The following is a 12,175-nucleotide window of genomic DNA, read 5'->3' as shown; positions in this document are numbered from 1 at the left end:
ACCACTGACTGCTGCAGCGCTGAGCACGGCCATTGTCACACAGGAAAAGAACAATTAATCCAAAGTCAAAAGGGTATCTGCCCATGCAAGTCCAAAACAGGAACTTCCCCAAAATCAAGTCACATTTAATATCAGTCTACCATAAAAAGTGTTTAAAAAAAATGCATCGCTCCAAAATACATGTCTGAAAATGCAAAATTCATTTACTTACCTGAAATTGTTCTTCTACCCAGACCACCTGATTCATCAGGTTAGAAGTTCACCAGGAATATAAAAGTCCAAGCTCAGAAGACCTGCTGCTGGCTGCTTCTCACGTAGTCATGAGAGTCACTATTAAAAAAATAAATAAAAGCAATTACATATTAAGAAGCAGAACTAACAGCAGGCTTTCTATCTAAATATTAGGAGTTATTACAATATGAAGATGACCTCAAGGTCCACCAATAGCTGTGATATACAGTAAAGACAGCTGCATTTTAAAAATAGCATTTCTAGAAGGATGCAGAGAGAGGATTCTTGTGTCCAAATAAGACATATAAGCAGCTTTCATCGGATCTGAAGGAGGCCTGGAGCGCTTCTCCACCCACTTTGTGGCAACCCAAGAAGAGCCAACCCAGTACTCCCCCCATGCACCAGCCTTCCCGCAGGAGCGCACCTTGGACGTACGCTCATTTTCCTCACAGCCTGCAGCAGGTAAGAGTGGTTAGGATGAGACTGCCACCCCTAGAACAACGCAAGAAATAGAGCTGCAGACTATCTGGTTTGGTCCATGGGCACTGAAGTCCAGAAGCCACCTACTCCCAATGGCATGAGAATTGCAGTGTTTCACTCTCAAAAACCATTCCCAGTTCCAGGGATCCCCAGAGCAATCAGGCAGAATAACTCCTGCGATATACACCGCCATTTGGGGCACAACCTAAAGAAATAAATCTCAACATTTCCTTTGAAGGGAGCTGGTAAAGTCATCCAGGCTCTGAACCAGGCATCTCACAAGATGACGTGTTTTGCTGACAAATAAGCTCATGCAGGGGGAGTGAAGGAGGAAGGCCAAAAGCCTTTTCTGGTGGTCTTCAAGATAACCAAAATCATTTATGAGAGGGAGGAAGCACTTGCACTGAAGCAAACCCAAAAGCTAAACGCCAAAACGCACGTGACCAAAACCTTGAGGGGCAGCACCCAGGCTTCTCTCCATTCCTGTTACTTAACTTTAACACTTCCAAACATTGGACCCAGCAGCAGCAGACAAACCACTCAACGCCACAGCTGGGAAGCAAATACACTCTTAATCCAATCCCCCAGCTTTCAAGGGAGACAAAACCAGGCGGGAGATTTCGAAGAGAACCAGCCCCCTTTCACACGAGGCTCTGCTAGGCTATTTTGACTAAACTTAGAGGTAAGGGAAAACCAGATGGCCTCCCTGCTTCTTTCACATTACTTAGAAAACTGTGATTCATACATTTACATTCAAATATGGGGCAGGGGTGTGTGTGGAAATCAGATTCTGCTTGCTTAAGTAGAACAAAATCCAAATAAGCAACTGCCAGGAAGCAAGCAGTCTGTGGCACGGCAATTCTGCTTTCTTGGACTCCCTTTCCAGCTACACTTAGGATTACTTGGAAATTTGCTTTTGTATTTTACGCTACATTCTTGTCTCATCTTCAAGATAATTCAAAGTACCTCGGGAGGCTGCCATCAGGTGCCCCTCACCCTGAACACTCGCCCTGAACACCCACCGGCCCAGCCTCCAGCAGCCAGAAGATAGGTTGGAAATCAAACAGCTTTTGTCATAGAATCATAAGGCTGGAAAAGACCTTTGAGATCATCATCTCCAACCGTACCTGCTCACTGCTAAATCATATCCCCAAGCACCTCATCTACCTGCCTTTTAAACACTTCCAGGGGTGGTGACTCAACCACCTCCCTGGGCAGCCTGGCCCAGGGTTGTCCATCTGGATGGAGCCACGACCCTGCCAGCGGTGGGGTTGCTCAGTAAAAGCCTTGCTATCTTGCCCTTTTCTCTGCAAGACTGTAGTAATGAGAGCTGATTTTTACAAAATGTACAAGTTATTGTGAACACCCACCAGCACATCCTCAGTAAGGAGGAAGGCCCTGTTTCCATGAGTAACTGCACTCAAAACAGCCACCCTCCTGCACGCATCATACTCTCCGCTCGCAGCCAACTCATCTGCCAAGTTTTACGAAGCCTGAGAGCCACCCATCTGCTGAGCAGCGTCAGCATGAACTGCAAGAAAGCCAGCCTGCCGGGCTCCTCCCCGCATCTGGAGGGAAAGCTCCAAACTGCGTACCCGCTCTTCTAGGAGGATGGATCCCTCTCTGATCCAAGCGATGACAAAGCATAAACTGGTGCTCAAACGTAAACACACATTTTCGATGAGCAAGTCGTGGATCAGCATGTGCTGCTGAGCACCACGAGCGCTCCCAAGACGCTCCATACCAGCTGTAGCCTCTTCCTGCCCAGTATAAAGTCATACAATCCTGTGAGGACACGGTTTCTGCCACACACAGAATTATTTCTGAGCCAGGTAGAAAAATGTAGAAGCAATTCACACTGACAGCTGGCTTCGCTTCCTACCAGAGTTATACTGATAGCAGAACTGTATGGTGAGGCTTGATTACAACTCATTCCTTATCGTTGTTGTGGCACTCATGCACTTCATAGTATTTTTTTTTTCCAACTGCAACATGTCTTATATGCTTTTCAGAATAAAAGATCTACCTTATCTAAACCACTTAGCCGGAGTGCCACACTCCCCTGCTCCCTCTCCCCAAGGGAGATCCCGTTCCAGTTGCACAGCAGCGCCTTCTGCTCTGCTGGGCTGCAGGCTCCCAAGTTCAGGGCCCAGCCTCCTTAAGCTGCATGGGAACATATTTATGGTAGTAGCTGAGACCCTGGAGTTCTAAGCAATAGTGAGCCATTACGGCACAAAAGAAGGGCCCTTCTGGTTCAGCATATGGCACAGCAAAGTTCGTCTCTGTCTGTGACAGCACGTGCTCTAACATCCACAGCATTTCTCGACTGCTGAAGCACCAGCTGAGAAACAATTCTGAGGGTTTTGAGGCTAGGGAGATTAATTTCTGAGGTTATTGACAGTCTTGCTGTCCGCATCACAAGAGAGCTAATAACTACCAGGATACTCTTCCTCTTTTCCTTCCCAGTTACATATACACAAGCAGCAGTGTTGCAAAAGGAGCAGGAGTCTGCTGTTGTCATACTTTCTTATCCAGCATAAACAGTAACGATCAGGAAAGTCTGCAAAGGCTGCACTAACCAGCTACCGACTGCTGCTCGGAAAAAGGCACCTCGATGATTAGAACAGCGTTTTCATTTTACACCCCAGCACAGGAAGGCAGGCTTATTTCCACATTTCTCTGGCATGTTTGCTTCTTGTTTGCCAGACACACATTAACACGTCCTTAAAACTCCTTAAAATACACTGGAGAAATTCAGCCTAAATGGATCCCTTGCACAAGTTCACCAGCCCAGTAAGCTTGTGAAATTAATCAAATTAATTGATTTAAAGATAATGTAAGGTATTCTGAGAGAGTATTTAGCTGAAGCTCGAGATGTCATTTTAATCCTCCTCAGAGTTAACACAGGAAGCCAGTAAAATTTGTGATGCAGCTCTTACACAGAAAACACCTCCAAAGGCAGGCTTAACCACCGAAATACTTTGCAAACTGCCCTAATCTACAGTTGTTAGCCTCTGCTCTCTTCCTGCAGAGCCAATGAAACCACACAGCTAAGAATGACCCTCATTTGTCTTATGTAGACAGATCTGCAGTAGGGAACCTAAATCCTACTGCCCGTCCCCCTTGGCTTTTGCTATTATGTTTTAGGGTAACTTCCATTTTTGTCTTGAATTGTAAGAAAGTAAAATTGTTTTAGCTCCCATTTCCATTTTAGAAGGACTGAGAGACAATTCCCCCAGCCAGACATATGGTGCTTTTAATCAGTGCACAGTGAAGCACTAAAGGGAGGCACCCTGAAACACTCCCTTCATCTTTCCAATGTGGAAAGATCATAGCAAAACAGGTAGCACACTGCAAACTCATCCCAGTGACCCCAAGCCCTGAGAAAACAGTTGTTGTAACAACCAAAAGCAACATAATTATGTAACTTAGCAAGATTTATTCACACGATTACCTTTGCTTGGTTCTTCCAGCATCCCACAGACCCAACCAGGGGTCTGGGAACAAAACCGATGGGAAGAAGCGCAAAAGAATTCAGTGACAAATGAAAAATACTGCTTGCAGCCAGCATGCTTTCTTCTCTATTAAAATTTGCACTTTTATCACAGATGCGCACAACCGTGCTGTCTCACATCAGAGATGTCTGTGTACGTTCTGCAGTAGCTTGCGGAAAGCCAGATGTACACCATGAAGTCTTGATTCCCACTGTACACTGTAAATAAGGTGAAGTATCATTTTCACAAGTGTGAGGGAAAAAAAGGACTGCATGAGCACCAGTCAAAATGGCAAAGTTTTGAGGCCTCTAACTAAATAACTATGGGAGCGAGAGGAGGAGATGTAACAAAGGGGGAATCTGCTCCCAGTAAGATTGCCAGACCTAGAACTCCCTTTGCCTGTTGCCTGGATTTACTATTAGATCAAAGAGATCATATTTTGTGGATTGATATTTGCCTGAAGTTTCCACTACAAACAGCTCCCAATAGCAGTCCACTGCCTGCATAATGCGAGGTCCAACACAAAAAAAAAACAACCCAAGACTTACCCTGCAGCTCAGGAACCAAGAGCACGAGGGGAGAGTCAAAGAGATGGTTACAGAACATGTTCTAAACTCTCATAGTGAAATAAGGCTCAGCTCAATTATTTCACTCAGTACGAGTGATGTGGTTTCAAATAGAGACCTCTTCTTACACTTAATTGGAAAACATCAGTGTGCAAGAGTGAACAGTGAGTTACATCAAGTCTCTTGGGAAACTGAAGAAATCTGCAATGGAAACTTTTCAATTATTGACCAAAGCTGATGGCGAAGCGATCTCAAAAATCAAGTTGGTGCTCAAAGGAACCCATTTTCTGTTGGCAGAAGATGTGAAAGCAAAACCAACAGAGATCCTCTACAGCCTTTCAGACAACGCTCTGTGGAATTGCTCTGAGGGCGGGCAGCACCATGTTCAGGGTGCGTCAGCTCTGCAGGGAACTGTTTTGAAGGTGACTATAGTTGATTTTCTTAATTCATTAAATAAAGACTTATGGGCACAGTCCCGTTTGGTTTTGTGTCATCCACACATGTATCTATTGGACAGACTTTCTGGAAGAGTATACTCTTACAACATCTTTGTGAATGCAATGTTATCTCCTGCAGCCCCTGCTTCTGAAATACACACCCCCTGATGACCAGCAAACCCACCAAGGGTTCTTTCAACCAGCAATCGGAAAACCTACTCAAAGGTCACACGCCCCTTCCTGAAAAGCCATCTGGTAATGACAAGCCTTCCCTTCAGCCTGTGACCTTTTGTACAACACACCTGGTGAGTTCATTATGCAAACAAGTCAGAGATAAGGAATGCAGGTTACAACCAGCCTTACGGACCTTGCTGCTGCTCTGGGAACAGAGAGCAACGCAAGCAGTTTCCCATCTTCTGCCACCAATAGAAACTACTTCAAGTTGCTTATTATTCTGCTTATTTTTACCCATCAATCTGGTGTCTGGCTTCTCATGGATCATTTCCAATTGACTGGTACCTTTTCTGTATTTACAGGAGCTGGAGGAAAATGGGACTCCATTACAAGCACAGTCTGCTTGTGCAGACAGAAATGGTTCACCTCAACCTGTAAGCAACATCACACAAGAATTCACACTATATTTAAATGCATGACGCCCCATCCAAAAGCCTTCCTGTCAAGTTATTTACTGACTCGGAAACAAACCACAGCAGTTTAAACTTAGCTCTTCGCTTTTTGCAAATGCTTTAGAACAACAGGCCCTTAGACACACTCCACCTTTGCAAGAGTCTTTAAAAAGTAAGAGCTGATACAAAGCTGTTACAAGTGAGAAATCGGAGTAACTGGTCTGACAAAGGGAGATGCACTCTTCATTGACCAGAGAGTCGAGAAGTTGCATTTCTCATACTTAGATTTTTCAGCTTTTAGCATGAAGACAATACCATGAGTTTGAGACTTGGACAATATGGTTCCTGCAGAGTAGAGGTGATGATGGCACAGGAAGGAGAGAGCAGGATGGATGCCGTTATGCTTACCAACAGATCTCAGAGGGAGGACGGGCAGCATGGAGAGATGGAGTCATTTACAGACTCTGCGGTCTGCAAAGATTAAGGTAAATAAGCAGAGGACGAACCTAGATCTGCTGTGTGTTTTCCACTCCAGAAGAGTTAAGAGCATTAATTGAGATTCATTTCTGGAACATGATCCTCCACTGGTGACTGAAAGCCCCCTCCGTCAGCCACCCCAGACCACAGGCACACAGCAGCTCACTTCTGCTGCTTCTCCAAAGACACACGGTGCATTGTGTGGAGTGCAGCAAATTCCAAAAGTAGCAGTGGATGCCGATGGTTGTCCTGGGCAGAGAGGTCAGCGGATACTCAGCAGGACAGTTGGAAAGATGCAGTGACAAGTTGTGTTCATTGCTCAAGCTTTGCAGTAAGCTAAAAAGCAATCTGCTTCATGAAGCACACCAAGGCCTCCACTGAAATGGAAACCCCCCAAAACTACCCTAAACACATTCTCTTCTCATCTGGTGAATACACTCAAAACGTGCCCAAGCAGCTTTCCCTACATTACTGCAGTAGCTAAAGATCTTTTGAGTATACAAAAATACGCTGTTAGCAACATGGAAATTTATAAAGGAGGCTTCTTTAAGCTTCTTTAAGCTCTTAAAATATCATTCAGTACTTTGTACGTGGGTCTCTTCTAAACAGAAGATCTGCAAGATAGTAATACTGATGCCAGAACAGCAAACACTGACATGTACTCAGTGTTTGGGCAGCCATCCCATTCTAACCTCTTCTGCAATTCACCTTCTTATCCAGGAAAACGGAATCAAAGAAAGGCTGCAAAATGGAAAACCAGGAGGTACCATCTTCCCAGCACCTCTGGGCTGAAGCCAGCACACCCAAGACCAGCAACTACTTTTGGCAGAGACTCCCTTCAGTGCTGCCATCACACCACTCGAAGTCTGGCATTTGCTTCCACTATTACACCCCTTAAATTCAGTCACCCCAAGCTTCAGCACTATTATTTTTCATGATAGCCCTGTGCAACGAAAAAACCCTCATGGCTGTTAAATTGCAATAGTGGGACAAACATGCAAGAGCAGCTAAGCAGCGTGCCCTGCAGGAGCCAACACTGAGGTTTAAACTACTTTCAGCTCCAGGAGTTTCCTGAGCCTGTATTTAGTAACCCTCGGGGAATCTCTCATCCAAACTCTGGCTTAGTCCCCCCAGACATGATCCAGTTGAAACTCTTGGTGTCTATAGTGTTATCTTGCAAGGAGACTGAATATCCATCGGTGGAGAGGGGATTTAGTGCGCCACTGTCCAGTCCTTGGGATTCCAATTACTGCCACATCCCATCTCCCACATAGTTGGGATGGAAAGAAATCCTTGTTTCTGGCTTGCAAGCTACTAACAGATTCAAGCAGGTATGTTTACGCTGCTACCTAACTTTTAAGCCATCACAAGCTGTCAGGTTTCCTTCCTCAGCTGTTCCTCAAACAGAAGCCAGGTTACAATCCTCAGGTTGACAACACTCTTCTCCTCTGTTAACATTATGTGGGAGATGTTTTAGAAAATCTTAACTGCAAATAACAAATAAATGTGCCTTTCCTCTGCAAGAAAAATTACACAGTCACAGACTTTATATCAACAGGTTCCTCCATGATTCCTAAGATGCCATACTAAGATTTTCAAGCACTGAAAGTGGCAGAACAACAGATTTTTACATTCTTTCATACAAGGGATCATCTCTGGCAAAAGTCAAAGTATCTTAATATCTCCAAAAGCCAATCACTCTGACCTCTAATGCTGCTAGCAAAGTTCAACAAATGTCAACAACGTATTTTCCATTTCCTTCAGGGTTTAAAGAGCCTACAGAATAAGAGGACAGAGCAACAACCATCCCAACAGAGGACAAAGCTGATCACAGCACTGCCTGAACAATGTGAGACAACATAGTGGCAGGAGAACACACATCTGCTGGTGTCAGTGCTAAATCGTACATACCAGATCCGCCTACCAAGTGCATTTCTGCCATCACTCCGGCTCTGGTTTTCTACAGTGGAACCTGATCGGGCTGGTGTTAAGCCAGCACTCCTCAAATACATTTCTAGCTGCTCCTAATTATCACACAGCAATATTCAGTAAGCACTTCGGGGAGAAAAACTACTGTAAACTGTTTCATAAACCTGACTATGGATGCCAGTGATTTTTCATAAAATAAATGGTTTGGAATGTGACACGTCACTCAAAATTAACATTTAGATTCGACACGTTGCCCCACTACATCCCACTCCTGCGCCTAAACTGCGTTAGAGGTCCTTGTAAACACTGCAACATTCACAACGGCTGCATTCTAGTCTGTGGGTAAAAAGGTTGCCTGTAAGTGGTTTATACAGTACATGAAATGCTTTGTTCATCCAAAAACATTCCGGCTCCAAGAAACATTAAAGCAAGACATAGATTTCCATACTTGCACCATAAAGAACTGCAGCTCCTACAGGTATTGCCAGGAACATTCCTCTTTAAGGCTTTACAGCTATAAGAGTACTTTGCTAAAGCAAAACTACAAACCCAAACCAAACGTAATGCTCTTAATATGCTAAAAGCAGGTTGTTACAGCAAGTGTGAGAACAAGCAGAGGACAAAGCAGGGGTGCCATTTCAGCTTGATCCCTTCGTTCAGAGCAGATCATTGTATTATTCAGTAGGAAAAACTTGACGGTGAAGCAGGGCGAACCAAAGCCTGCAGGGTCTTCTCCAGTAAGCAGAGGTCTGGAAAACCACTATAAGAGTACAGGGAATTTCCCTGTCGCCTGGTCCAGAATTTCACTGAAACCCAGCTAGCCAGCAGATCATCTAACACACTCAGGTCCTGCAATAGACACACCACCTTAGAAATAAAACTCTGCCCAAAACACGTTAGGCTGTTATTTAAGATGGGGTAGGGTCACCAGAGGCAAAAGCATGTCAGCTGCCAGGCAATATTTTCAAACAACACTCTGAATTCAGCACAATTCAATTATCACAGGGGTGCAGAACTGGAAGACAGGAATATGAAGAATGCTATTGTTCAAAGGCAGCAAAGCAGCACCTCCTTTTCTAGTTTGAAGCTCTTCCCATTTAAAGACATGGCCTAGGCATGCTCTCAACACATTTGATTCACGATCCCTGTTTTAGGAGAGGAGCAACGTGCTTAAATGAGTTTAAATCAGATGTGTTGTGCCCTCTTGGTAAAGTCAGGATACCTAGCTAGGGAAAAAAGAAAAAAGGAGAGGGCAGAAGATGGTTACCTCCAGCCCCTTCATACTGGTCCTGTAGTAGTTATTGCTTAGTGCATTTCTCTGTACTGTCTCCTCGTTTAGCTCTGCCAGCTCCCCACCCCATAGCTCCAAGTGCCTGCTTTCTTGGGTTGTGGTTTCACTCTTTGGCCTCTCCCAGGGAATTCCCAGCCACAAGCTGGTTCTGCACCAGCTTCTCCCTTCCCTTAACTTCTGAATTCATCAATTAACTTACCTCAAGCTAAAATGTAGAATTAGCTAAATACAAACAGAAAAATATAGTAAGCTTTTAAAGCAGAGATCTGGCAGGTAAGGAAATGTTTCCCTGCTCTGTTAACATCACCACATGGAAGTCTACAGCAAAGCAATGCTACATTCTTCCATGCTTTTATGTTAAAAAACACTAAGGATCCCATACAGCACTGGGGCAACGAAACAGCAAGTTTTGACAGTACCAGAAACGTCTGTGCAGAAAAATGAGCCCTACAGTTGGATGAGCCATTTCCCTGTAAGGTACTAAAAACCAAACAGCCCTTCACATTGGCCTTACCTGTACTGTCTTACAGGCTGGAGTTTGCCTGGTGAGGTCAGGAACCTCAGACAAACAGGACTGAATTGCACAGAGTGAAACCCAGACAATCCAATATGCCAAAAAACCCAAAGAGAGTAAGGTGGAATAAACTTTGGACAACTTGGTGCTTACCCTCCACATGGTTAACTTCCACCCTACAAGTCTGGTTTTTCAAGGCCAGTCTTGTGCAATGTTTCTATACGGGAATACAGCCAGACAAGGCTCAAGAGTTTAAGGAAAAGCCAGCAGGTTTATTGTGGGGCTCTGATGATGCACCAACCTGCAGAAATAATCACAGCTTTTCTGTGAAAGCACAGATCATTTCAGCCTTGCTCTAAAAAGCCAATGATTTATTGCTTAGTACTGAATAGTTCTGCAGGACCAAGAGCACATCACAACCCCTACACGACAGTAAGACCAGATAGGCTTCATTTTCCATTTTTTTTCTTACAACAGCGAGAAAAGTAGTTCACACCAGGCACATTAAATGTCAAAATTAGGTGGTTTGCTTAACTGCAATATACAAAACCACCTGAGGTAGGAACAACAAAAGCAGCAAGTTAACATGATTCTCACATCTTTTTTTTAAGGGGTGGGGAAAAGACCTGTACTCCCCCTCTGAAAGGCCAGGGTGGGTAGAAAGAGGCTTCTCATATACCAAAAGGATTACACAGCAGTTCCAGGCTTCACCAGACCCCTGCAAGCTCTAAAAATGTGATCTTCCCATTCCCTTCTCCAGAAGACACATGCTTTACAAACCTGCTGGGGCAGAAAGCCTAATTCTGAAACACACATAAGGAGGTGCGCAAATAGCAGTGCCAAGTTTCACATGTGCCAAAATAAAAGCCACAAAGATTTTATTCTTTGCTGCTAGTCCGTGCAGAGAACAATAGGCAAAGTTGCCTCCTACCGTTGAATTTACGTGTCAATACTAAAGTAGACAAAGAAGCTTGAAAATAAAAGTGCCCTTCAGCCTCCCTGTCCACTCAAATTCATCTCCAGACACCTGCAAAATGACACAGCTATCTGGTTCGTCCAATTAAGTCATTGGTCTACCAAAGACCAACCAACCAACCACTGCCAGTGCCCTATCAGTGACTTAAATTAGTGGCATAACTGTTAATCCCCACCTCCTTTCCAGGTCACTGCAGAAGGTGGCGGCATTGAAAATAAATCTATTCTCTTCACTTTCATTGATTTGCAAAGGTTATCCTCACCTCTGAGAAATGATAACAAACTCTTGCCTTCTTCAAACCCCCCTTTTTAAATTTTGGGTCTGAATTAATTACAGGCTAGGAAGCAGATAAGCATCAGCTTCGGTTGCCCGCTGGAGTGCCTGTGCCACTCTGACCTAGCCAGATCTCAGTGACCAGAAGAAAGCCTCTCAGCATGGTGCAAATGCCAGTGCAACAGCAATGAAAGATGAAATCTGCTGTGCCATCTTGTTCTCTGTACCTCTGCACAACACATTTTATTTTAGGTTTCAATGTCTGATGCAGGAGGTAAAGAAATGATGGGCACAGGCGCAACAGCTGAAAACAAACTCTGAAACACCAACAAGACGTTTCCATTTCACATTTAGGTACATTAGCTCTACATTCAACTCACATTCAGCATTTCTGAATGTCACAGTGGCAAGATTTATACTGGCACACTAATGTCACCTTCACACGTGGCTTCCCCGCAGCCGCAAGCTGCTTACAAAAAGCCTGTCACTATCCTTGCCAACTAGATCAAATGCTGCTTTTTTTGCCTCTTGCTTAACAGGGAAACAATACAATTGAGCAAGCTGGGTCGGGGACAGGAGGGGAAGATGGGAAGTTAAGCAGGCAAGTCCTGAGCGGTAAAGAAATCTCTGGTTAGAGAGCCAGAGATTGAACTTAGTGAGACTCTTCTATAATCACAAGTTACACGAGCCAAAGGCAGCAACAAAACTTAGGTCTGGGGAGAATCCAAAGATCAGAAAAGGAAAGGTGTGGAAGCACATCCAACAGAAGAGATGTGCATTTTAAGCTTACACAATGTTTACATACACAGACAAACTGACCCTCCAGCAGCAGTCCCTACAGATCCTTCCCTACAGATGAGGACTGTTGTTCTCGCATCACT

At 44.4% G+C, this 12,175-nt stretch overlaps 1 protein-coding gene across 1 annotated transcript in view; it reads right to left on the bottom strand.

The window, feature by feature from the left end:
* Window positions 1-12,175, bottom strand: part of SGMS1 (sphingomyelin synthase 1) — a 97,218-nt gene that overhangs the window by 68,706 nt on the left and 16,337 nt on the right. Inside the window, exon 2 of the mRNA XM_069863918.1 lies at window positions 212-330. The gene's annotated coding sequence lies outside the window, so the exon portion shown is untranslated. The remainder of the gene's footprint in view (window positions 1-211; window positions 331-12,175) is intronic.

Source organism: Phaenicophaeus curvirostris, chromosome 9 (assembly GCF_032191515.1).
Source record: "Phaenicophaeus curvirostris isolate KB17595 chromosome 9, BPBGC_Pcur_1.0, whole genome shotgun sequence".
NCBI classification, from domain to species: Eukaryota; Metazoa; Chordata; class Aves; order Cuculiformes; family Cuculidae; genus Phaenicophaeus; species Phaenicophaeus curvirostris.
The sequence above is the reverse complement of the archived record's forward strand: the minus strand, read 5'-3'. Positions and strand labels throughout refer to the sequence as shown.